At 38.3% G+C, this 23671-nt stretch overlaps 1 protein-coding gene across 17 annotated transcripts in view; it reads right to left on the bottom strand.

The window, feature by feature from the left end:
- Window positions 1-23671, bottom strand: part of LRRC4C (leucine rich repeat containing 4C) — a 1166212-nt gene that overhangs the window by 4870 nt on the left and 1137671 nt on the right. For 5 of the 17 annotated variants that reach the window (XM_044750115.2, XM_070487548.1, XM_044750120.2 and 2 more), the window contains one exon: window positions 18666-18717. The exons of the other annotated variants lie outside the window; for them this stretch is intronic. The gene's annotated coding sequence lies outside the window, so the exon portion shown is untranslated. The remainder of the gene's footprint in view (window positions 1-18665; window positions 18718-23671) is intronic. 17 annotated transcript variants of the gene reach the window in all.

A 23671-nucleotide genomic window follows, 5' to 3' on the forward strand; every position in this document is an offset into this window, starting at 1 on the left:
TCCAAGTGAGGCTTGGAGAGAAGTCAATGCCAGAGACAGGTCCCGCTTCTTAGTCATCACTTCCGTGCCCATCTCACGACTCAGGGGTGTGAAGAGAGAAGGGCTGGCTCCTCTTTAGGATAGGGGTGAGGTTCTCATTGTTAATTAGCATTTGTGAATACCTGCATTTTCACAGAGTACACAACATGGAGAAGACGCTCTTTTCCAATAATAGGAGATGCCTCACTGAGAAAAAAATAACTGTCATTAGCAATTCTTAAACATATACCCACATCCACAAAACCACTGAAAGGGACCTGAGTCCCAAGAAGGTGAAATTTAAAGCCATAGATTGCTTTCTGGCTTCAGAGGCTTGTTTTTGTCTCCTTCCCTATGGCAGCAAAAAGACTTGACACAGATTCTGAGTTACTGTTTCTTTCTGTGGCCTTCCCACAGAGACCGACTTGATTCCTTCCTTGGGGTCGTTGAGGCTCTAGCTTAACTTTTCACACCGTCCAGTCCTATGATCATTTGTCCCTGGGTCTGTTTCCCCCACTAGCCTGTGAGCTCTGTGAGGATAGAGGCCACGTGTGATGTGTGATGGTTTCTTCTTAGTCTACTGCCCACACAGTATCTGGCGCACTGTAGGCAGTAAATAAAATAGCTGTTGAAAAGGTACAAAAGAGTTAATATCTAATTATAACTCTTTCCATATGTGTAGTGTTATGTCCTAATGTATTCACCGTGTCTTTTTATTTCCTGTATTTTCTGATGTTTTGATATCTGGGTCCTTGCTGATCCTGGAGAGACCGTCCCTCCAATGGTTAGCCAATTCCTAGAGATAGTAAAGGACTTGCCCACAAGCTCGCCTTTCATATACAAACCACCAATGTCAAGTCTGAACCACAACCACCTCCTCTATTGGGTTCTCACAAGGCCCTTGGTCCACTATCCCTCTGACCTAATCATCATGGGGCTTTAGGGACAGCTCCCAGGTCCCCGAACCTCCTGAAATTATTCATCCTAGACTATCCCAAGTCTGCTTGCCTTGCCTTCCTTCAGAAACCGCAATAAAGGCTCTTGCTCGTGTTTTCCCCTCATTCCTCCTACCTCGTCACCAATCCTGGTGTTTCCCCATGTGGCCCCTATGGGCCTGGTGTGCCCCTTCATCTTAGGAACTGTGAGTAAAGAAATATCTTTTCAATGGCAGGTGTCTTCTGATCTGTTGCCCTCATCATACCTGAATAATAATATTTACATTTTAAAACAACTAATGACTAAATAAAGGAGCCCTGCTCATCATATCTATCTTGTTGATGGCTTCATAGGTCTACACCATTGTCCCAATTATACTGTGACAACAATGTGGCTGGTAGGCTTCACACCCTGAGTTAGATCAGGAGTTATCTTTTATTGAAAATTTAAACACAACTTTGTAGATTTCCACTTTAAATAGATGTTATTTAAATTTCCACTGATTATGGCCATTGAAAACTTTCATCCATATGATTTAGTGTAATTTTACATATGCTCCCATCTCCCCAGTACATACTTCCTAAGGTCATTGGGCATTAAAAATTAAAACAAAAAAAAAAGGAATAGCACATAAAATCTCTGATATATTAACCGATTGATGTTTTTAAGATTGGGGTCCCAGGGCCCTGCTCCACCATTTCTCCTGCCACCTCCCACTCCATGACATTCCTCAGCATCCTAGGGTCTCTGGCAACACAGGTTGAAATGACTAGTTGACTGCAAATAGTACAGAAGTGAAGAAGATAAGACCTTACTCTGCCATTTGCTACCTTTTTCTCTTTGAAATATGAAATAACAAAGGCAGCCATGTCCAGGGGTCAAGAGAGAAGGCTCTGGTACGAGACTTCCTGAATTTATAGGCCTGCTTGAACCTCCAAGACCCTACAATTGGGAAAGTTGCTTCATCTTTCTATACTTCACTTTCCCCATCTGTAAAAGCGTATCTACTCAAAAGGCTTTTGTTAGCACTGTCATAATACATTTAATGTTACTGGCTCATAATAAGCAATATATAATACACAGTTAATACATAATAAAAATAAAGTAATGGGACACTCAGTTTCTTCTCTTATATAAATTAAGAATCACACTCATATCTATTATTCAAAGTTGTGGTAAGGATGAACTGGCATGGCCAGAAACACACTATGTATTAGTAGAACATATGCAAATGATACATTCCTATTAATTGTAGAGTATATGTGTCTGTCCTTTTTCAATCCTCAGGCTGTTTTACATTCTACTTCTTGCTTACTTCAAGGTCTTTTTGCTGCAATTAATGAGATTTCCCATAAATCAGTCATAAGTAATGATTTATGAATTATAGCTGATTCAAAGCTAATTTATAACCTACAGCAAATAATGCTTGGTACATGCACTGAATCGAATAAACTACTATCAACAAAAGGTTTTCTACTTTAAGATCTAAATTATGTTACTTTACATCAAAAGCCACGTTTCAACATCTCTTTCATAAGATGTTTTTATCACATCAAAAGGAAATCAATTTAAAGGTATGCACTATCCATTACAATGCCATCTGACAGCATTTATGTACAAATGGATCTGTGTGGATTTTGAATTAAAGTGTAATACTTTTAGCCATGTCCTAGAGGATATCCTGACTTTGTCAAGAGACCTTTCTTCTTCCCCTACCCACGCTTCAGTGCACTGAGACACAGAAGGAACTGCATGCGGGAGAGTAGCTAATGGGGATGCTTTATTTAGCACAGTATTGTTGCTAAGTCAGCATAAACTGTATCTAGACATTGGAACTAGTTTGGAAGCAAGGTGAGAGAAAGATGAATTTAGTTAACCACAACCACCCCTCCCCCACAACAGACCACACACTCACATGCATATGTATCTGCAACAAAGCTCTAAATACTGACAACCAAGATCATTTACCCCACACTCAGCATGGACACTGAGGCCTCCAAACCATACCTTACCAGGGATGTCAAATGACTTTGCTCTTCTATTGTCTTCATTAGCATCTCTACCCCTTTCTGGGATTCTCCTGCCAAAGCAAATGGCTTCATTGTCCTCATAGGAACTTGTCCAAAGATCCATCAACTCTTCCATGGAAAGCCTTAATGTAGGTCTGTGCCCTAAGATTCTTTGCATCTCTCAACTCACCTTGCTGTTTGCACCAATCCTGGATCGGTGTATCATAATTCTTACCTAATCATAACCAAGTTCCCACATTGAAAAACCCTCCTAAAATCAAACTTTCAGTTCTCAATAAATTCTGGCCTACTCTTCACCACTCCATTCACAGACACCCCTGATCTTTGTGAGGTGGCGCTTTCCCTTAACATAGTAAGTAATAAGCTCATCTCTGTCTTATCAACAGGATGTGTTGGTGATTTTTGGAGTCAGCTTTTGACAGGTCTAAAGATGGGTTACTCATTTAAAATGTGCCTGAACTTCAATCTCTCTCTCTCTTGTTGTCTACCCAACACCCTACTCCCCTACTCTTTCCCTAGAAAGTTTTGCTCAGTTAAATTCACTCCCATCCTTAAAAAAATTACAAGACTATATTATCTGCTTTGGGAGAGGCTGCCCCAGGACTGATGGGTGAATAGAATTTGGTTTAAGCTAGGACTAGGCAAGCTTTATCTGTAAAGGGCCAGATTCTAAATACTTTGGGCTTTACAGGCCATATGGTCTCCTGTTGCAACTACTGTATCTGCCATTGTAGCTTGAAAGTAGCTATAAGTTAAAGGTAAATGAATGGGCATGGCTGTCTTCCAGTTAAACTATTTATGGGCCCTGAAATTTGAATTTCATATAATTTTCACATTTCAAAATCCTAAAAAATTTTTTTGAACTACGTAAAAATTCAAAAACATTCTTACCTCGCAGCGCATATAAAAACAGGTGGTGGGTTAACTTTTAGACTATGGTTTACTGAGCTCTTATGTGAACAGATGTTGATTCTCTCATTTCTGTTGCCAGAGACTGGCTAGGTCTGGACATGTGATACATTTTGGCCAATGAGATGTGAGAAGTCAGCTGAGGGGGTTCTTGGAAATTTTTTCTCTCCCACTAAAAAGAAGAAAAACATGGGAAGAAGTAGTTCTTTATTCTGTTTCTGGACATTTTTGTGAGTATGAGATGCCTGGAGTTGCTCTGGCTACCTGGTGGCCAAGAGAGGAGGCAGCCTGAGGACAAAGGTGATATGCCAAGGAAGGAAACATGGAAAGACAGAAAGAATTTGCATTTTTGATATGTGATAAGCAGCTGAATTAATGAATCCTGTAATTGTCTGTATTTTCTTATTATCTAAAATAATCAATTCCTTACAGTACAAACAGTTCATTTTTTTTGATTACTCACAGCCAAACCTGTCTTGATACTTTCATATTCTCTCTCCTCTCTCCATCTCCAGCTCTCCCTTTCTTTCTCTCTCATTACCACTCTCTTCCCCAAACCAATAGCAAAGAAAAGACAAAAAGGACAGTAGAAAAATTCTGATTTCTTATAGTGTTATAAATCTGAGACCTACCAAAGGAAACAAGTAAGCTGAGGCAACATGATTTGCTTACAGGAAAGGAGGTGAGGCTCATCCCCATTTCTACTGTGATCATTGCCTACATATCTGTTTAAATTTTAAAGAGTGCTAGAATACACAGGAAAAGGAAAAACAAATTAAATAACACCGCAATAATAGTGTTATTATCAAAGGTAGCTCACCTTTCCAAATCAAATTTATTTTATAAATAGTTCCTAATATAGTTCATTTTTTCCCCATTTGAAATACATTTTTGCAAATTTGTTGAGCTTTTTCCATCCCTTTGCAGGAGTATGTAGTTCTGCAGATTTTCAGAAAAAAGAAAACTTTTATAAATATGCCCAGGGCTGACCCTCTAGGCAAATGTAATGGAAAAGATACAACATTTACATGGCTGTAACTAAGGGATCCAGCCTGTCAGGTCAACAGAAGGCTCCTTGGCTAAACACACTGACCTTGCAATGTTTCTAGAAAATGTTGGGATTTTAAGAAATTAACATTTAAGACAAAAAAAATCTTGGGTCTGCATTTTCATTTTTCTAGAAGACTTATCTGGCTGATAGTAAAAGAATACACATGTTTAGTGTTTAGAGGTGACAACATTATAATATCATTAGATGAGAAGCAGCCGTGAGTAGAGAGAACTGTGTATTTAAAAAACGGAAAACAAGAAAAAAATCACGTGGCCAACATGTTGCTGTGTTCTGGAGAGCACAGTAAGAATTATGAAAGAGCTAAACTGGCCATGCCTTCCAGAATTTTCTCCAGTCTTGTTGGAGCTATAGTATAGACATATAGATATATATATAAAATTAAAAATGTACATATATGTATCTAGGATCTAATGCAAACCAATATTCACTATTTAATGCCATAAAGCATTGTCCCAAGTTACAGATAATCAGAGAAAGTTTTAAGAAGACGATTTGGGGTTTATGTAGGTCTCTAGGGGATATAAACTTACACTGAGAGCAGGGTAGTGGTGGAGGAGGTAAGAGATTACTTGTAAAAAGCAGAGGAGTAGGAGCTTGAAATAAAAGAAAACTGACTTAATGAAAGCAGAAACTTATACTGCAAAATTTAGATAAAGTTGGCCCAACGGAGGGGCACTGCATGCCTGGTAGGAGAGTTTAGATTTGCTTCAATAAAGAGACAAGAAGAAACTTCAGGCTCTTAAGCAGAAAAGGGCATGATGATGGCAGTGTTTTCGGAAGGTTCTACCTTGTGCATAAAAGAAATTGGAGACAGGAGTGGATGATGGAAAAGTCAGATGACTTCAATAATTGACATCTCTAGCATTACTTTAGAAGTGAATGGAACTGATCTTCAATCTGATTATCTAACCACTGAAACATGTACAGGTTCAAATTAATCAGCTCTAGTTGAAATCTTGTAGAGCACGAAATACCAATGAAGGTAAAATTAACTTCTTCTGCATGTGGTCACATTAAAAACTATTAATGTACACAGAGGGAGGAGGAAACCACTTTGGAAACTCTGATGCACAAGTCAGGAAAGAGGCATCTCTGATCTCCAGTGCTGCTTATGTCCACACTATAAACTGCACACAAAGGACTAATACTCACGCATTCAGTTTTGGTTCCCTGATGACATACTGTGCTTTCCAACTTGGAACAATGTTGAAGCATAGAAAGACATGGCCCCCCCAATCTATACTAGCAAAACCTAGTGAAAGAAAAACCAGATTTATAGCAAAGTGAGGTGGGTTGGAGGGTTGGCTAAGTATTACTCACAGATTTTTGGTAAACTGGCCTTTTGTGAGCCACGCTCTCCTAAGTGGGAGTGAAGACAATATTAACAGACATTGAGAGGTTTACATGAATTAAATGGCATAGCATATCCTGAAAGAAAATCCCCAAACCTGCCCCTGCACCTCCATAAATGCCACCACCACACACCCAGTTGCTTAACGCAAAAATGCAAGGCTCCTCCTTGACTTTTCTTTTTCTTTACATATCTCCAGCATAACACTACCACCTGACGTTACTACTAAAATATAAACTGAATCCATCTACTTTTCCTCATTGTCCCTTTCTAGACCAAACTATTTTCATTTCTAACTTGGACTGCTGAAATACCCTCTTACCAGTTTCTCTACTTTTGCAATTGCATTAATACAATTAATTTTCCATGTAGCATTTAGAGCAAAGTTTAAAAACATGCGATATTTTCCTATAAATATGTTCATGTCATTCTTTAGTTGAAATGCTCCTATTGGCTCCATACTCTTTTAGGGCAAAATGCAAACTGTTTTGGCCCCTAGCACAGGATCATTCATCTGATACCTGCTGACCTCTCTTACCTTTCAACTTTTCTTCATCCCCCTCCTCTCTTCAACCACATTGGACTTCCAATGTCCCACAGAGGCTCCAACCTTTTCCCCATCAGGGCCTTTGCACTAACGTTTCCTCTGCCTGTAAAACGTGCCCTTTGATTTCCACATGGTTGATTTTCCTTGTTATTCAGGACTCTCTTTACATTTTACCTTCTCAGAAAGTTCTTTCTTGATCACCCAGCCTAAACTAGCCCCTCTATCACCATCAGTCATATCACTATATTTAATTTTCATCATAATACTTATTATTATTTGATATTTTTCTCGTATTAAGTGTTTATTTTCTTACTGCCTGTCTAATCTGAGTAGAATGTTAATTTTCACAGAACAGAGACTTGTCTGCCCTATTCAGTGCTATTCACCTAGAAAAATTCTCATCAAACGTGTTAAATGCATGAATGAATGAAATGAGTGTACAAGGAGACAGAAGCAGCTTATAGACAGTCAAGGCTATAAATTCATTGAGGACCTAAATGATGTCATATTCACTAACTGATCCCTAGCATCTAGTAGTGTCCAAATCACATAGTAGGAATTTCATCAATGTTTGGAATGATGCTTGTCCAGCTTTTAGTTATTTTCATAGAAGTCCTTCCTACAAAGAAAAGCTGGGGAGAACAAAGCAATATAAAGGTCATTTCACTGTCTCTTTGCTCTCTTTGGTTATTTTTCTTTTCGGGGAAGACTCACTGATTTCTTTCTCTTTATCTATTATTGTAAACAGCAGATACTGTTTTAAGCTTGGCCAAACAATGCCCTCTGCTGTATGTGCCTAAAATAACACGATTGCTTTGAAAATTCCAACGTAGATGAGACATGAAATGTTTTCATGATTTGCTTCTTCCTGTGGCACCTACATGCACTTCAGAACTAGGGGAGTTTGACTCAGCTTTCCGTCGCTCTGCTGGATCAGATCGTTTAGAGCAGAGAACAAGAATTCTTATAGGCAGAAAGTCACATTATCTTCACATCGCCTTTATAATGAAAGAGCCTCTTGATCATCACATTCCAGCTTCTGGAACTCATTTGCACCATTCATTCAAAAATCCAGGGTGAATAAGATCTCCTAATTCTTCCCTCGCAACCCAAAGGAGCAAGCCAATAGGACAGGCAAGGGATTGGGGTAGGCGGGGGCAGCTCCAACTTTGTCTTAGCAACAAAAAATCAAATCTACTTCATGTTAGAAAAGCAGCTCCAGAAATATAGCCAAGAACTTGGCAAGGCTAAAAATAAGATTAATTTGTTTTTCCTGCTGGTATAGCCTCACATGACGCAGGAGAGATAAGCATACCTGGCATGAAGTTTCTGGCTATTTATGAATTCTTTTGATCACGTTCACTTTTTGAGGTTGGTGATTTATGAAGAAATGAAATATAGATGAACTGACTTGTTTCTCAAATTAAAGGGTGGGATTCGAGGTATTCAGGGATATGTTTGTAGTTTTACGATAGCTGCTTGCTGTGTTGGTTTAGTAAAATGCATAACCAAGAAAAGAGCTTAAAACCTCAAGCTCTCTACGCTGCTGCTATTTCATTCTTTAGGAAATGAAATGAGACTGTTCCAATGATCAAAAATGTGCCTGTCTGTACAATGCTTGCATCCTCTTTGTACTAATATTTTTAAGTCTGCAGCCCTACCAATGCATGAAAACTTCACTTCTTTCCCCTTCCTTTTGGTCCTTTCTTTTTTCTCAGGCTTACGTGCCACTAAATGATTAATACAGGCTACTCCTTATCTCCAAAATTGGTCTCTTCTTTCTATACTTTTCCTGGGAGAGATCTTCAAAGTAACACTTTGCAGAATTAGTGTAACAACACCCAGTGACCCAGACAATCACAGTTCAACAAAACATAATCCACCAATAGTTCCCCGGTGCTTACAGAATAAAGCTAAATTCCTTACTGCCTCTACCCACTAGATGCCAGTAGCACCTCCAGTTGTGACAATCTACAGTGTCACCAGATATTGCCAAATATCCCCTAGGGGGCAAATTTGCCCTCTTGAAAACTATTGCCTCAGGGTGATATGTAAGACACTCTGTGATGCTGTGCCCTACTCTTTTCCCAGTCTCATCTCCCACTGCCCTCCATAATACAGCCTAGGCTATAGGCTATTTCTGATTCTAAAGATATACCCCCTACTTTTCCTTCTCAGAGACTTGCTCCTGTTTTTCCCGTGGCCTGGAACGTCCTACTCTGAATTTTTCTTTCGAAATTGTACCCAACTTCAGAGCCAATTTTATAATGACCATTTCTACTAGAACTTCCTTGGTCTTACTGGCCAGTATTAATTCATCCTTCCCCTAAGTGTCTGCAATGCCAAGACTACAGCACTTATCAAATCTGAGTTTGATTCTAAATGTTTGGGAATGCATTCAACCTGTTTAACCATAAGCTTCTTAAGGACAGGAACTGCATGATTTCCAGGCATTCAGTAAATATTTGCTGAATTGCATCACTGAATTTAGCCCACATTTCAATTCATAGTCAGGAGCCAGAATGATAAGCTAATTTTATAATAAGAAATAATATATCAAAGTCCATTGACAAGATCCATATGTGAAGCAAAAAAATTAAAATGGTATACAACGTAGAATAAACGGTAAAGAGAGGGCTCAATAATTACTCCTTGCCTTCTCCCCAACAAATAAACAAAAACTTATAAATCAATTAACATTGTGAAGAAGAAGATTACCAAAAAGTAGCATGTAAACGGATAACTGAAAACAATAGATTAGGGTAAAAATTTATCCTTACCAACAATAAGCTTTATCCTAAATACCACATCCAGAGTACTTGGTACACTGTATATACAAAATATATGTATATTAGATGAAAGAAGGAAAGAAAGAAAGAAAGACAGAAAGAAAAAACAGACAGAAAGAAAGAAAAAAAAGGAAAGGAAAGAAGGAAGGAAGGAAGGAAGAAAGGAAGGAAGGAAGAAGGAAAGAAATAAAGTAAAAAGGAAAGAAATAATAAATGGGCTCAAGAAAAGGTTGGTTGTTGTAGATTACCAACTACTTACATAAGAAAGTGGACACTAACGGAGTATAGAGACTTTAAAAAAATCAGTGATACAAATGTGTGTAGTGTCCATCTGTGAAACTGCCTAGTGCTTGGACGCTCTAATTTATGTACTCTATTATTGCGAGGATACATGAGTTAATACATAAAGAAGAGTTCCTCTCTTTGAATTAGTGTTTTCATTTTCTTTGGATAAATACCCAGAAGTGGAATAGCTGGATCATATGGTCGTTCTAGTCTTAACTTTTTGAAGAATCTCCATACTGTTTTCCACAGCAGCTGCACCAATTTACATTCCCACCAGCAGTTACAGGGATTTCCTTTTCTCCACATCCTCTCCACACCTGTTATTTCTTGTATTTTAACACCTCTATGTTCATTGCAGCATTATTCACAATAGCCAAGACATGGAAACAACCTAAGTGCCCATCAACAGATGACTGGAGAAAGATGTATATGTATATATACACACAGTGGAATACTACTCAGTCACATAAAAAAAGAGATGAAATCTTACCATTTGTGACAACATGAGAGGACCTTGAAGGTATAACGCTAAGTGAAATAAGACAGACAGAGATAGATAAATACCATATGATCTCACTTTTACGTGGAAGATAAAAAAACATCAACAAACACACACACAGAGAACAGACTGGGCCTTACCAGACAGGAAGTGGGGTGGAGGGAGGGTAAAACGGGTAAAGGAGGTCATTTGTACGGTGACAGATGGAAACTAGACTTTTGGTGGTGAACATGACGTAATGTTTACAGAAATCGAACTAGAATGATGTATACCTGAAATCCATATAATGTTTTAAACCAATGTTACTTCAATTAAAAAAGAGAGAGACAGAGAAAGATTCAGAACAGTGCCTGGTACATAATCAATATGGTACGGACTTTTGACTTTTGTTATTATTTGTCTATCCTGGTGACAGCCAAAGTCCAATTATGGAGAATGATTGATACATCAGACTATTATAATTTGATGCTAAAGCAGTTTGAATCATACAATTAAGTTTTCTTAGTTTGATTTCTTATCAACCACCTTATTTAATTATAATTTGATTTTCCATAAAAATGCATAGTTCAGGCCATGGGCTCCTAAGAAGTTCATGAATGGATTTCAAAACACTGTGAATCTCTTGAACTCACATGCACATTTTTACATAAATGTCATTGTGTGTTTTTATAGGAAGATTATTTATTGGTTTTATCACCACACTCTCAAAGAGATTTATGATTCTAAAAAAGTTTAAGTTCTACATGAAAAGATTTGACAGACTGAAGTACTTGAAGAATCTGTTACAGTTCTAGCTATAATTTAGCAAATTGGCACTCTGCTCTATATATCCATTTCTTATGTGTTTAGCAAGTGTGACTACAACTTTCTCATGATGAGATACCAAAATCAAATTTCTGAGAGTTAGAAAACTAAGGACTCGACCCAGGTGTTCAGCAGACTCTTTAAGACAAACGTCCATTGGGAAAGGTCCAGAAATGAAACCTGCGCTGGTGACAATCATCCTTGCCGCACACCTTAAACATTGGTACTCAGGTGACAATTTGTCACTCCATGTCACTCCTTTAAGGAATTTGTGTCAATGTAAGAATCAGGATGCTTCATGATGAAATGGGGTCCTGAGCTTCTTTAATGGAAAAGAAAGGTGAACTTCTCTGCTCCTGAACTTTCTTTTATTTGTCATAGTTTATTCCTAAAAGAAAATGCACTGAAATACTGTAATTGAGTTGTTAAGGTTTATCTATCTCAGAATATTTTGGGTAATCATGACTGACGCCAAAGGAGAAAATATCATGCTTATTAATATTAGTGAAAATCAATTCTATAACAGGAACAAATGAGAAAAAATAATATTCCATTAAAACAAATACAATGAAAACTGAGGTAAGATTCCACCCCTCAGCAAAAAAAATCTAATTTTGGATGAGGTTAAACTGCAGAAATTGTACATGTGTTTTGGCCTCTCAGGATACATAACAGGATGATTCTCTCTAGACTTTCAGTTTGATAAAGGGAATAAAAGGAAAGCAAATAAAAGAGGTTGAACATCTCAAATTATGTTTAATCAAAACACGCAAAATTATTTTTCTTCTCATGACATTCTCCTGTCAGTCCACAGAGGATAATGGTTATTCTTTTATTTTTCTTTTTACATATATTTATATACTAATATTTTTTGTGCCAGTTAATGACCAGGTCAAATAACTAAAGAAGTTTTTGAAAATCTAACAAGCCCATCTTAAACATAAGTCCTTGGCAAGGCAGGTAGACAAGGATTTGATTTCAGGAAGTTGGTAATGCAGTTAATGACCTTGCTTCCCAAGCTTCCTTTGGATTGATGACTAGCTGGGAGGAGTTGATAGCCATTAACCCCCAGCTGCTCATTAATTCTTTGGAAATGCCCTGTGCCAAGGTCATCATTGCCTTTATAAGATGAAAACAAACAAACCAACAGTAGTACCCAAAGGCATACGGATTTTTGTAACAAGTACTACAATTTAAATTGCCATGCACGGAATCTGAAGAAAATAAATACCACAGATACAGGGCCATTCAGATTTTAAAATCACCTTTCAAGGTTTTACCAAGTACTCTCTTCCTTGTTAATTATTAAACAGTGCAAAGCCCTAATTTCCTAGACAATAAACACACACACACACACACACACACACACACACACAGAGATATCCCTAGGCAAAGCTGTCTAAAGACATCTGGGTTTCTTTTCATAGTATGGTGCTGAGAAAGAGAATCTCTAAAGTCATTTCAGCTCTAATAATGTATGATTCTCAGTATGTTCACCACCAATGTGTGAACTTTACCTAGGAGGGAACTCCTTCTACTCAATAACTCCCATCACCCACCGTTTGAAACACTGCGCTGAGACAAGCCAGATGTAGACAACAGAGTCATGAACAGATGCCAAGGCACTACACTGAGTGAGTATGTAGATGATTAGGTGGGTAATTATATGTAGTTTGGTGTTCTCAGGGAACCAGTCAGGTTTGCACAGTCGGTGAAGGCTATGTGGACATGAGATTTAGTAGGATATGTACATTTGGATAAGCAAAAGGTCTAGCATTCTAAGAGAGAGAAAACCATAGCATTTATTTATTCCTTCAGTGATATTTGCTGAGTGGCTACTAAGTGGCCAGGACAGTGTTCAGTTTTTGACATTTGGGGCCAAGGGTCTCCCATCGAGAATCTCACAGTGTATGGAATTCATGAGCCAGTAAACAGGAACTATAGTATAGCAGAAGGTGCTAGAGAAGAATGCACAGAGTGTTTTAGGAGGACACACCAACAGAGAAAGAAGACAGAGAGAAGGGAAAGAGTTTGTTGGAAAACAGGCATGTGGCGGGTGGGAATGCATGAAAGTAGACATGAGCATCGGGCAGAGAGGCACAAGTTGACTTCTTTTAGGAGTGTACACTGAAAAACAGTGGAGAAGGTAGGATAAGTAAAATAACACCAGATTGTGAAACATAGACAAAAGAATTTAGATTCTATTTTAAGTCATGGGATGGGTTGTAGGGACTTGATTTTCTTCTCTTGTTGGAAGGAAAAAGGACAATGAGAAGAGTATTTAAGGAAAAGCAGATTTGCAATAATATGGAGAATGGATAGGGAAGAGTGCACTGTAAGACCTGAAGGTCAACTAAGAAATTATTTCAATAATCAAAATATGAAATAATGAGGGCCTGCAATAAGCTCTGCTTTTTACCTAAAATATGGGCTGACATGACATCATGATGTTCCTGTCTCTGCTCTGCAGTCCCTACTCTGAGACTCCAGTTCTATTTCACCAGCTCCCTTGATTCCTGACCCATCATTGGCTGCTCTGACTTCTGCATATTTTGGACTCCCTAAAACATCAGAGCAAGCCCTGTACATCTAGTCCTGGCTTCCATTGAAGATCTCAGAGCCACCGCCTTCCGGTTTTCAGCATGACTTAAGAGTTTAATAAATTCACCAAAATGACCCACAAAAACCTGATAAGGAAACTCTCTTTAATTGAGTCTGTGTTTATGAGATCTGAGCAAGGGGAGGAAACAGAGTAGACTCTGTGATTTCCAGGCAACGTCATTTAATCAGAATGCAGATAGCAGGGATGGCCTCCTAATTGGAACTGGAACTGGTTTCAAGTAACCTCAACACTGTTAACATTGCATAATGAGGAAACCTGGGTGATGACATGTCAGATAATGGAAATAACTGTAATCAGTGATTCCTTTGTTTCCCCCTAATGACCACAAAAGGGGGAATTATATGGCAAATGCAGACATTTGAAAATTGGATTCTTAGTTATTTATTGACTCAAGGCAGTCCTCATTTTGCTCGGTGCCATGTTAAAGATAGGTCATGTATATCGGAACCAAGCCCTGTTTTTCACACAGTTCTTTTATAGCAGATTTGCTCTCAGTTACCATGGAATCTTGCAAAATGAGGACTCAGTTCCAATATGAACAAGCTTCAGTTAACACAGTACCATGCAAAGCAAGAACTCCCTGGATTATCCTGTATTCACTTGCCTACAATGCATCATTTCCAAAAATATACCATGGAAAAAACCAGGTAGATACATGAAAAACAGTAAGAAATTGGGTTTCCTATGGTATCTTAATGGGATAAGAAAGTAGGGAAGTCTACGTATGCTTCTATTTAAGCCATTAGTTAGCTACTTTTTCCTTGGTTTGGATAATGAAAATTACTTCTTGATTACTTCTGCCACCATCTTTCTTTATTCTCTAAAGGATGCATTTCAGATCTGTAGCACCATTACCTGTTCATACGCTTTTAGCACATGTGACATACTACCATTTCTGTGTGCCTGGCTAAGTGGCTTCAGGGATTATTTCGTTTTAACTAAATTAACACTCACAAAACGGAGAAAGGGGCTTAAAGGGATTCTTTCAAAGACATCACAGAATGAATATTCTAATAATAAGGCAAATATACGTGCACAACAAATGAAAATGGTAGAGCTAACATCTTATCTTCTCGTATATGAGCTCTTTGAAGCCATGCAATAATTATATATTAAAGAATTGGTCATTCTGATTAATCTTGTATAGTCATCCTTTGAAATCCATGGGGGATTGGTTCCAGGACCCCCCCCCCAGACACCAAAATCTGCAGACGCTTCTAACATTCATATAAAATGGTGTAGTATTTGCATATGACTTATGCACACCCTCCTATATACTTTAAATCATATCTAGATTACTTATAATACTTAATAGGATGTGATTGCTATGTAAATAGTTGTTATACTGTATTGTTTATGGAATAATGACAAGAAACAAAGTCTGTACATGTCCAGTACAGACACAACTATTACAGGCCTTTTGATCCTCTGTTGGTTGAATCTGTGGATGCAGAACCCACGGATACAGAGGGCTTACTGTATACATGTGTGTGCATGTGGGGGGCAGGGTAACAGTCGCTCTCTGGCAATCATGTCCCATCACACTCTTGTTCTAACTGTGTACTCTCTTCTGAATCCACCAGGTGCCCATCATCATCTCTGATACTTGGCTTCTTTTGTGTTTTTTCTTCCCACTCCACCCCTTTTTTTTCTAACCAGCAATGCTAAAGAATAATGCTGTGCAAAATCAATGCCTCATCTGTCCCTGGGATTCAGATCTGTATTTCTGCATGCCCCTTTGCATCCTGGGAGAATGACCTGAAAATAGGTCTGCAAGAGACAGACTTTGCAACTATTCTTCCTTATTTCCTTTCCTCCTTCCCTCCTAAAAGTTTCTTCCTCTCACTATTCATTAGAAAGATGAATTAAAATCTATTGGGTTTAAGCTTCAAAACTCATGAACATAGGACACCAATTAAAAATAACAGACTTTGAGAGTTTTAATTAGAAAAAGAACCCTAGAGAACTAGGTGAAAACTCCACTTCCTCACTCACTATATGGACATCTTGTCAATAACAACTCTGAATCTTGTTTTTCCTAACCTGTAAAATGGGTGTGATACTATCAGTCTTTCCTTTCTCATTATTACCAGGAAACTTGAGATAGTTTATGAATTGTGGGATAATTTAAAACTATAAGTATTAGATAGGCTTTGGAGACTGAACATTTTTTACTTTGAATCCATACTAAAAACAACAAATCAGAAAGCTGAGAGAGGAAAGAAGATAGAGAGAGCAAAAAACACAGCTTTCTATGTGGCAGACACTCTCTGAGTACTTTAGAAACACAGTTTTATTTAATTCTCATAACAACGTCTTGAAGTAGATGCTCGGTTAGTTTGCCACTTACCCTAAATCACACAATTAGTACCAGATCTTGGGTCTTTTTCTAAACAGATTTCTAAAGGGATGGAGAAAAATATCACTGAGATGGTGGACTGGCTGCATTATCATATCTAATCTTAATAAAACCCATTTCTTGGAAGTGTTCCTATTCGTTTTGTCTTTGTAAAACCAAGTCAGAGCATTTCAGTACTATTCCCAAGACTTCACAGCCTGACTGCCTTAGAGCCTGAACTCCAACCACCAGCTCCAGGTCCATTTTCCTTCCAGCACACTGCCTCGCAGTGACTTTGGTGAGATTCACCAAGACAACCTAAATGAAAGTACCTAGCATAATATCCAGCATGCAGTAAATATGCAATATATAGCATGCTTTTTTTCCCTTCCTAAATTAACTCTTCTTTTCTCTTGGAAAATGATCAGCACAATGATTTTATGCTCCATTTAGAAGACCAAAAATTAGGACTGAGGAGAAACTTCAGTCTGGGTTGACAAAATGCAGGGAAAGCCATCACTGGGGTATGAATGTGGACTGTGATCTGTAGCTTGCAAACTTTCAACTGGCAGCTAATGTTCCTACCTATCAGCATGCACTACTTGAGTAAACTTCACTCTCAATTCTCTTGTTTTTGAAGAAAAACATTTCCAGGTAATAACACAATTACACTTAAGTATCAGAGCTCATTTTAGTATTATTGCATTTGTTAAATCTAACTGAGTCCAAATTACTTCCTCAATGCTAATAAGAGGAGGAGGAAAGAGAGGAGGAGGAGAGAATGGGGGGAGAGAGGATGGCCAGGGTTAAAGAAAGAGAAGGAGACATGTACACAGAGTGACACAGAGAAAAACAGAGAGCTATCAATGCTGCATATAGCCTCAAGTCCAATAAATGTCAAACTTGCTGCCCACGGTTTCTATGGAAACCCCTTAAGTTAAGAGTGGAATATAGACATTTTTTGGACTGCAACTCACAAGCTGTTTATTTAATTATGATGAAACATGAGACTGTTAGGGACAATACTATTATAATACTGATAGCATTTAGAATTCAAAGAATAGATATGGCAAAGTAAAAAGTTATTTTTTTATGCAAATCATTAGCTTCATGTGAATTGCATGCAAATAAAATGCATCTTGTTTTTACAGGACTTTACAAATTATTTCCCACAGGCGAACCCCAAATTAGCCAAATGACATTTGTTAAAGGGAGTTCTTCAGAGGCCTCATGACATTTATAGGCTCCCCCCATGCCCAGTGAACAAAACCAGGGTCACAGCATATTTTCAATTAAACCCAGGATAGCGGCAAAGTGCAGCACAGCTGGAAAAACAAGCACATTATTACCCCATAGATCATTTGTGAGCAATGAATAGGTCTCTGGTGTTTTTCTGTTTTATAGACATTTGAATATAAGAATAAAGAAAATAGCTTTATATTAGCTTTTGCCTTCCAAAATAAACAACCACTTTTAGGGCATTATTCCTGGTGGCCCAAAGAAGAATGATTGGAAGCCATCACTTTTCTGTCTCTGAGAGTTGGAAAAGGTTTGCTTGGCCTTAAATTTGGCCTTGGTGAACCATGTGATTGATGAGCTCATTCATACCCCTGTTCCTTCACTAAAGAAACACGTGATGTCACCCAGTAGGTGCCAGGTACAGTGCTAGAGATGGGAGACAAGAAGATTAAGCCCCAGTCCCTAGCTTAATTATGGACTTTTTCGACAAGAAGGCATTAATTTTGTTGATAAATATTTATGGAGGGACTAGTGTGCCTCATAGGTACTAGACTAAATAGATAAACAAATCCAGAATCCTGCCTTCCAAGAGATTACAATTTAATGAAGACCAAAAGACACATAATCCTAAGTGATAGAGCAAGGAGTCAGTGTTCCTGCATGCTAACTCCTGATCTGACCTTCTCCCTACACAGGTAGAAATGCCATTCATGGATACTGTGCTACAGTCAAAGCTAAATGTGTTTGTGCCTATGGCATGATTAGCTAGCTGGTGGAAGGTGGGGCGAGGAGGGAGCTTCAGGAACATTTCCACAGGGGAACCACGTTTCCAGCTCTGTCCATAAGCCACCACTATCTTTATAAACTCTTTAGCCCATAAAATATGACTGAAGGAGGAGGCACTCATAAGAGAAGTGAATCCCAAGGAGAGTCAACTCTGGTGTCAAGCTGGGAACCTGAAGGCTGATTCTAAACCGGCAAAGAGAAACATACAAGAAATTTGCAAATATCACTCAATGAATGTGTCTTTTCGACTATATTTCAGCTTATATTTTGAAATTCAGTAATGGTTTGCAGTAGCTGGGCTTCCCACAAGTTGCTCATGCTAGCAAAGCCAGTTGTTGCTGTTTCTCGATTTGACAGTATATCATGAGCCACTTCACATTAGCTGCTGTTGTAGTGTTCAGCATATTGTGGGGAAGATTTAGCATGAATCATCACCCACCTAGCTCTCCATTGTGGTCTCTATGCTGTAAACAGGCAACTTGTTTGCCAATCTAAAAAAAAGAAAATCATCCATTAGAACAATTCAGCACATTTCTCAATCTGCTGCCACCACCATCAGAACAGACAACACTGGTGACAATATTTATTGAATCACCACTGTATTTTAACACTCTCCTGGGCAAAAAGCCAAGGCAGCTGTCTTAACCACTGGCCATTTTGAACAATGCATTGTTTAATGCCAATAAGAAAAAAACGCATTCCAAGTCAGAAGATCTGTAGTCTACACTTGGTTCTGACTTATCAGATGCATGACCTTAAGCAAGTCACATTTTCTCTCTGTTCCAGTATCCTGATCAAAACTATCTTTTAAGATCAAGCAAGATAATTTATTTTGAAGATGGATAGGGAATACTTAAACAGAACACTCTGAATTATTAAAGTCAAATGATATGTTAAAAGTTTGACATAGGTATCTTCTGCAGACTCCAATTGGGATTTTTTTTTTTCCACTTCCAAAAACAAGAGAGATACTAACATCTCCTCCTCCTATCTGTCCCTCTTCCTACCCTGGCCCCACTCCCAATACTTCCGGGGCAATGGCAGATTAGAAAGTAAAATCTGAGATTGAGGACTACATAGTCCTTGGAGCAAAGAAACACGAAGAGATACAGCTGGCATTTTGCAAAGCATAACGAAGTAAACGAACCTATTTTTAATTCCAACAGATCCAGATATTTACAGGCCAAGCTTAGACATACAGTTGGTGCAAACTGTACAGAGAGGAAACTCTGAGCAAGTAGATATAGAAAAAGCCCACGCAATTAGTAATCAAGATCAAATGACTGACATGGATATTGAAATTACCAATCTATCCCCAATCTATTACCAATCTCCCCAGCCCTACTCTAGCAAGTCCTACTTTATTTTAACAACAGGTGTTAAAATCTCCAAGGAAAGAGGAGGAGGAGTTAGTGAATTGTGGGTCTGTGGTTGACTCCTATAAGGTGTTAGCAGGCGGTACAGTGTGATGCTATAATCTTTAAAGCTGGGCGTTTTACTGGGTTAGATGGTTTTGTTTGGAAAGATAATGTAAGTAAAAGTGCTTCTCAAAATTCAAAGCAATATACTGCTAGTGAATATTACTCCTATTACATAAGTAAAACTGAATATGACTACAGTTCATTTTAGAGTTGATGTGGATTTTCCATCATTGGTTTTAAAAAAGGTTTAACTCAATCTTGTAGAAAGTTTCCCCAAATCTCATGGTTTCAAGAACCATTAACTACCCTTGAGTAGGAAATATGAAATATAACTTATAAGTTAACACGCCTGGGATTTATAATATTGTGAGAGGAAGGCAGTGGGTAACAATTGGTGTTATAGGGAGGGTAGAGAAGAGGTGGGAATTGAAAGCTTGTGTTCATTGTCAAATCAAGTAGCCAGTTCTCAGTACTCATATTAGGCAAACATTAGCAGCATCTGACATAGGGAACACTGTGTTCTTCCTGAAACACTCTCTGTACTTGGCTCCTAGAAAACCACTCTCTGGATTCTTCTTCTACCTCATTGATCACTCTGCTCAACCTCCACTGTTAGCTTTGCTTTATCTCTTGGGTCACTAAACCTTGGAGTAAGCCAGGGCTCAGTTAGTGAACCTCTTGTTTTCCTATACTCACTCTCTATGTGGTTCCATAGAGGCTTTAAGCACCATCTACAAACTGAAGACTGCCAAACGTATATCTCCAGCCCACCATGCAGACTTGTACATACATAACTGCTGATTCAAGACCTCTACTTGGAGGCATTGAAAATCAACCTGTTCAAAATAAAACTCCAACTCCACCTCCATCTTTGACAAAGACTTTTCTATGGCAACTCCCTTCATTCATTCATTCATTCATTCATTCAACAAAAATTTTAAGGTCCTATTGTGTGCCAAGCACTGTTCCAAGGACCATCCTCCTAGTAGCTCAAGCAAAGTCTCCTTGAAACTTAATTTTTTGGTGTTATCCACACTTTAGCATCCTATTACCTCTACACTTTATCACCCCTACATGCTATTGCTTATATATTGGAAATCCTGTAAATCAAGAGTCTTGTCACTTCTCCTCACCTCCACTGATATATCCTAGTTCATTCTTTTTCTGGATAATTGGATTATTCCAATAGCCTGGTCCATAATTGGGTGTCTTTGCCTCTATCCTTGTCCCTCTTCAGTCTTTTCTCCATATGGGAGAGGGCTCCTATCAAACTGAAAGTCAGATCACATTCATTCTTCTGCTCAAGGCTCAATGGCTTCTCATGCCACTCAGAGTAACATTCAAGTGCTTTCAGTGTCCTATGAGGCCATTTAGGTTTTTGTTCTGGATGCCTCCTACTTCTCTGATCTTACCTGCTACCGTTACTGCTCTTTCTCCACTCTGGCCACACTGGTCCTTGCTGTTCCTCCAATATACCACACACAGAACTTTCTCAGGAACCTTGCACCTCCTGATCCTTCTGCCTGGAATGGTCTTCACCTAGACAGACCTGTAGCTATGCACACACATGACAATGATACCACCTTTCATCCAAAGACCTATATGTTTTCTTCTTCACTTCCTCCAGGTCACCTGCTCAGAGTGACCTTTCTTGGTTATGCTGCCTAAAATATAACTTCCCCTTTCCCCAATCTCTCTCTAGCCCTTTATTCTACTTTATTTCTCTTCATAGCACTTCTCACAACTAGAGATAATGCACATTTATCTATGTATGCTTGTATCTATGTATTTATTTATTTTCTCTCCCGTCCAACAATACAAGGCCCGAGGACATGCAGTCTGTATGAGTTGATTATTGATGGAGCCCTATCAGCAGTCCAATTTTATAGATGAGGAAACTAAAACCAAGAGAAGTTGAGTGCTTCTTGACTGGATACATTGGAGATTATCAAGCAGGAAGGGGATACAAAGATGGAGATGATGATCAATCCTAGATCAGAACATCAGAGAAGTTAAGCTGATGAATTCTGTCATTAGATGTAGTAACTTTGTGACTTCAGCAAGTTCTATAATTTTGTTTTGTTTCATATCCTTCATCTCTAAAGTGAGGTCGATAATAACAGCCAAGCTTGGAAGGTTGTTCTGAACATGACGAGGTGATGCCCATTAACTACTAATTCCGGTATATCATAAAGTCTCAGATAATAGGAATGATTACTATTATCAGAGACAGTTTCATTCATTGTTTATTAAACACTGCTCTAAATACTTTGGGAGTGGCTAAACAATTCACCTTCTCTTATAAAACGATTATCTGGTGCTGAAATGTGGTACTCATCCCCAAATGTATGATCACGCCTGGACATGGGAACATATAACTCAAGGCGATAAACCACCTTGATCTTTATATATCACCATAGAAACAAGATTAGTAACAAGAAAGATTGTGATGAGAATGGTACATTTTGTTACATTATACATCACAGACCAGAAACCCTTCTTACACAAATTATCTTATCTGACTTTCAGGATTGTGCGAGGTAGGCAGAAGAGATTTTATTTTTCTATTTTGCAGATGAGAAAGCTAAAGTAAAGGAAGTTAAATAATGTGATCAAGGTTTTTAAAAAAACTAATATATGATAACTGTTAATATGAGAAGTTAGATCTTTAGAGCCCTAGGCTAGTTCTCTGTCCAATATATGATGTTTTAACATGAACATGTCAGGGAAGAAGGAGGTACTTATGTATGAATCCTCCCAAGGTTCTCTAAACTTGTAGCAATTTGCTTTTTTTGTCCTCCTTTAACACACTGTGCTGTTACTTCCATATGGGAAGACCAAAAAGAACATTTATTGAGCAATTATCAACTACCGTGTTAGTCAATCACATTATACTTGCCTACTCTTGTGTCTTTCTGCATCATTAGACTACATGCCCTATTGGGACAGGCACTATATTCCAGTTCATGTGCATGCACAGCCCACTTCCTGCCATGTAGTATGTGTTCAATAAATGATTTTTGAATAAGTGAACGAAATAGCTTATTTGGTTATGCACAGAAAGTGCACTCTGAATTTGAATTGCACAACTGATCAATATGATTAGAGCTAACCTTATAAAACTGCCATTTCCTAAATCAAAAACTGTTGATATCAACAGTTTCATGTGGTTCAAACTAACAGTTTCCAAAGAGGGACAATGAATTTGGAGATGTCCAATTTGTCAATCAAATTTCTGGAATTTATAGAGATCCTCTTCAGGTTACATCCAGTTATATAAACTTTTAGGTACTAACTAAGAGAAAAGGGAGTCAATACTTTTATTTCAATGGAAAGTCTTCTGGCTTCAAACAGTCAATTTGTGGAAGGGTAATTAAAAATAAAACCAGAATAAGTACATTCAGTATTGAGTTATAAAGTGTTCTTGTCTACTGACTACCTATAACAGGGTCCACAAGCACAGAGCAGAGGTCAGCCACTTACTCTGCCACAGCCTTAGAATCCAGTGGTACAGCCATTTGTATATCATCGAAAGCTGAGATGTCCATGCTGTTTTCTCTTAATACAGCTGCTCAAATATTACTACTTCTCAATAGATCTATTCTGACTTTCTCCTTTGCCATCTACCTTGCCCACATAGAGAATTAACCACTTGGTTATCATTTTTTCCATAGAATTCTCTTCATTATACCACTTACCACCTTGTGAGAACCAAGACTATATCCTATTAATCAGTACACTGCCATTGTGGAACACCATGCTGGGCATACAAGAAATAAAAAATTTTAAATTAAAATGAAGTGAGTACTAAAGTATAGATGTGGATGAACATATATATGCTACTTAAATATCTCTTTAGATGCTAGTGGTACCCTAGTTTAACTTTGGAGATAAAGATGTGTGGGAGTAGGAGATGGTACACACAAAGCATCCTTGATTTTCAAATAACAGCACCAGGCCGACCTCCTGCACTAACTGATCTAAATCTCTGGTCTGAAAGGACACATGATAGCTGTGGTCCGTG

The sequence above is a fragment of the Equus asinus genome, chromosome 17, assembly GCF_041296235.1.
Source record: "Equus asinus isolate D_3611 breed Donkey chromosome 17, EquAss-T2T_v2, whole genome shotgun sequence".
Taxonomy (NCBI): domain Eukaryota; kingdom Metazoa; phylum Chordata; class Mammalia; order Perissodactyla; family Equidae; genus Equus; species Equus asinus.